General features: G+C 28.7%; 1 long non-coding RNA gene across 1 annotated transcript; it reads right to left on the bottom strand.

The window, feature by feature from the left end:
• Window positions 1-431: 431 nt before the first annotated feature.
• LOC108692301 lies at window positions 432-4,344 on the bottom strand. Its single transcript, XR_001931963.1, has 2 exons — window positions 3,570-4,344; window positions 432-526 (listed from the first exon to the last, which is right to left on the bottom strand). It is a non-coding gene; the product is annotated as an uncharacterized LOC108692301 (long non-coding RNA).
• Window positions 4,345-4,699: the final 355 nt, after the last annotated feature.

Here is a 4,699-nt window from a genome sequence, read left to right as displayed (position 1 = left end):
AGGATCTTAAAATTTTCTGACCTTATGTATTATAATAGTGTAATTCATAACACATAAAATCAGAAAATTTTAAAGTCTTATTTTTTTATGAGGATAGAATAAATTAGTTTAAAAGTACAAGGAGTGATCAGAATAATTCCACAATGCCTAAAAAAAGCGCATATTTATTCTGATTTATTTTTAAGTATTTATAACATTTTATTAAAATTTTATTAAAATTAAACATTGATTAACATTGATTTATTAACATTTTATTAAAAATGTATTGCATACAATCCATTAAATGGAAGTCCGTTAAATTATTAATCCGTTAAATTATCAATTTATAGTGGGCCTTCTTCTTCTTCTTCTGTTTGTTCCTTTATTCATTCCATAATTTTTGGCTTCTCTGGTCAGACGTTCTCGATTACGTAATGTGCGAATACTTGTTTCGCTGAACGCAAAGCTTCTCTAACTATTGCTTGAAACTAGAGTTTCTTCTTGAAACTTCGAGTCGATTTGTTAAAATTGTGATTGCAGCAAGCATCTAAATATATACACAATATATTTTTGTTATTATATGTAAAATATATATTATATCTAAAACGAGATAATTTATACGTATATCTCCTTATTTATTTATTTATTTATTTATTTATTCATTTACCTATTTATTTGTTTACTGTACTTATTTATTTATTTATATTTTTATTTATTTATTCATTTTTTATCTGTCTATTTGTTTAGTTCGGAAATTGATAAATATGTAAGTATGATTGATAAATATATAGAAGATATTTTCACGTTGATTTTCAACAAATTTCATATAATTTTCAAGTTTCTAGGAAATTTTTTAAATATAAAATGAAATAATGAACATAAAAATAATGAATAATGAATAATGAATAATGAATAATGAATTTTAATAATGAAAATAATTTATGCAATAATTATTGTTACTATGCAACAAAAATGTAATCAAATTCGCTATTAATGATATAAAATCTTACCTGTCAATATAAATCTTGCTGAACGAAATCCAAGATTGAATGATAATAATATATCTTTTAATCTTAGAATTAAAATATTTTTTCTCGTCAACAGTATGTAATCAACGATAAAGGATGAAAACCGAAACACGATGAGCGTCACAGATTTTCGAGTACGCATGAAGTACCGTTTTCTCCTTCTTTATTATATATTATCGCAATTTGTGATGCTCATTTTGTGTCGGTCTTTATTCTTTATTGTTGACTATCGTTGCTGACGAGAAAAAATATTTTCTTACATATCTGTGAATGTCTGAATTACTTTTTCAGAAACGAGGGATAGCAGTAGAAACTAGTAGAGAGAAAGGAGAGAGAGAGAGAGAGGGGGGGAGAGAGAGAGAGAGAGAGAGAAAGAGAGGAAACATACATTATTGCATAACGCACAATAGAAATTACAATAGAAGTGGACTTCATTCGGCAAAATTTATATTGAGAGATACTTCCGGTTAGAAATTTTTCATGTTTGAATATATATAAGGACGTATAAACATGTATAAATTTTTATAAATTATATAATTATACAGGGTGTCTGGAAATAATCGCTAAATATTTCATGAGCAGGTAGAGCGGACTAAACTGAATCCAAAAGTCCTCTATTATTTTATAAGTTTCTCCAATAGTTAACAAGATATTAATCCTTAAAAATAACTGAATATTACTGCGAAGTATATTCGCCTACCGATCACTTGGCGCACGGGCCGTGGGGAGCGGGGATAGCCTGGCAAACGCGCCATCCGAACTGTGGAGGCTTGCGGCGGTGTGCGCGGCGCGGGGTGCTTGCCAGCCAATCCCCAAGGCTCGCGCGCCAAGCGATCGGTAGACATACACTTCGCAGTAGGCCGAGCGAGCGCGCATATTCGCCTATTTAAGGATTAATATCTTATTAACTATTGAGGAAATTTACATCATGATAGAGGACTTGATAGTCCGCTCTATCTACCCATGAAATATTTGGCAATTATTTCCAGACATCCTGTATATGAAATACGTAATATGTTTAGTGTAATATTTTTATTACACTAAAAAATAATTATTTATTACACTAAAAAATAATTTTACAAAAGAAAAAAGTATGAACATATTTCATGTATAATTATATATGTTTATAAATATTTATACATATTTATACGTATTTATATATATTTAGATATGAAAAATTTTTTACCAGAAAAAATATTTTATACATACAACAAAAACTTATAGGATATAATAACATTATGGGATATAACTAAAGGATCACCTGTTTACATAATTCGAACGAGTGAATCCTTTCTCTTTAATTTGCTTTTTCATGAAGTTTTATACGATTTTTTTTCCGAGTTATTCAACATTGAAACAAAAAAGATCCAATTATTTATTTCAATGTTGAATAACTCGATGAAGGAAATTATATATAATTTTATATAATTATATATAGAACATTTTTTTCCCAGTCATTTTTTTCTTTGGCGAAGTTTGATATAAAATATTATGAGAATTTTTTTCCAAGGTTACGATTATTTGCTTTAAATTATTCTTAGCTGTATGAAAAATTTTGTATGCATAATTATGAAACTTTATATATTAAAACATTCAATTTCACGAAAATGTATACATAAATTAAGCATGAGACAACGCAAAAGAATTGCGTTAGAAATTAGAAATAATGTCCGATCTGAAGACAATGCATTAAATTTTATTTGATAATCAGATGGTATAAACAGTATTCAACATATAACAGATGTGTTACATTCAGGAAATAGCCAATCAATAGCCAATCTGCAAACAGCAAATAATATTTGTAGCAGTATGCAGTTCGAAAATATTGAAAGTGATAATAATCTTAGTTTTCTTTCGACAGTGATGCTGATTCCTCTTTTCTCAATACTTCCTCGAAAAAAATTAGCATCTTGTTTTATTGAAAATATTGTAATTTGAATCATGTTTAGTGTATAATATTCTCTCTCTTTTTCGTATCCTTGTTTCAAAGCTTACCTAAAGATATCAGAACACTTTTAGGTACTCCACGAAATAAAGTTGTTATATCTAAAATACATCCGAGTGAATACATACATTTTGAATTAGAAATGCAAATTACTAATACTTTTGCAGTTTCCAGTTGCGTCTCTCCCGAATCAAATAGAAATTGATTTCAATATTGATGGGTGCAATTTAGATAAATAAGAAAGGAAGCATGCAAATTTGGCTAATTCAATGTAAACTTGCGAATATGAGACATAAACCCATAATAGTAGGAATATACAAAGGCCCTGCGAAACCATACGATCAAAATGTATTTTTTGAACAGGTCGTTACAAACAATTAACAGAATATTGATAAACGGAGGTATAAATATTAGGAAAGAAAATACCCATCGTTTAAGATGTTTTATAGCTGATACACTAGCGTGTTTTTATTATTAATCATAGAGGCCATATGTTTGGTCAGCCTTGCTCAAAACGTAAAATCTTTGGTTCGATGTGAAAGACGTAATATTTTTTTGGGTGTCAATCATTTTCTATGGACTGATGAGGAATAGTTAGATATTTGGATGAAACTCACCATAAAGATGACAAAAGTCCTTTAGCATTACTGATAGAGATAGTTTCTCAAGTATCTTTTGCATACATGCATCTCGTATTGCTAGGTGTTATGACAATTGTTCTTCGCATGGGTGTATGGAAAATATTCACGCTTATCAAAATTATCTGCAAAATCAATTTCTATTATATCAACATGATTAGAAGCACTCGCAAAATATTGCCAATCTGATTTTGCAAAGCGTCCTAAATTTGCTATGTGCACAAAATATAAAGCCATAGAATATCGCCAATTTCTTCTCTATACTGATCCAATAGTAACACATGGCATTCTTGATCAATTAGCTTATATACTTTTTGTTTTTGCATGCTGCTATAAGGATTTTAATTTCTGTATCTCCATCAAAAGCACATCTAAGCTTTGCAGATCTTACATTACAAAAATTTGTAGAAAGATGCCAAGATCTTTACGGCCCGACTTTTTATTCTTATAATATACACGGCCTAATTCATCTAACTGATGATGTGCAACAGTTAGGTCCTCTTGATACATTTTCTGTTTTTTCATATGAAAATAACATGAATGTTTTTAGAAAGTATTACTCGATTTTTGTCTTCAGCAAATTGATATATGTTTGCAGAAATAGAAGTCCATTCCACAATTGAAAATCGCAGTATGAATTCTTTTCATGTATCTCTACTCATATATCTATATAGCATAATGCAAGTCCTCTTCCATCTAATCTTCTTTCTAATTGTTTTCAATATCGTAAGATTAGGTTTAATGGAATTTTACTTATCTTAAACATGCATAATAATTGCTGTATTCTACATGATATGTCCGTCTGCATTCTTATCAATATTATGATTGAAAATTCATATATTATTGATTATAAAAAATTTCTTGAAGTAAAGAATTTTTATGATGTTGATATCATTATTGATATATCATCATTAGCATTACATTTTTTTTAATTGTTCCTCATTGAGAAATAGTATTATTACTGGCATAGAAGAAGTTCGTTTAAAAGGCTGCCTTTTTGGGATAATACATTAGCAGATGTGAACAATAGTGATGAGAAAAATCATTCTGAATTTCCCACTATATTGTATAATCGTTGATATTGTACATGATGAAAAATTATAAAATTA

This window comes from Atta colombica, unplaced genomic scaffold (assembly GCF_001594045.1).
Source record: "Atta colombica isolate Treedump-2 unplaced genomic scaffold, Acol1.0 scaffold69, whole genome shotgun sequence".
In the NCBI taxonomy this organism is placed as follows: domain Eukaryota; kingdom Metazoa; phylum Arthropoda; class Insecta; order Hymenoptera; family Formicidae; genus Atta; species Atta colombica.
Note: the sequence above shows the minus strand (reverse complement) of the source record. Positions and strands in the feature narration are given on the sequence as shown.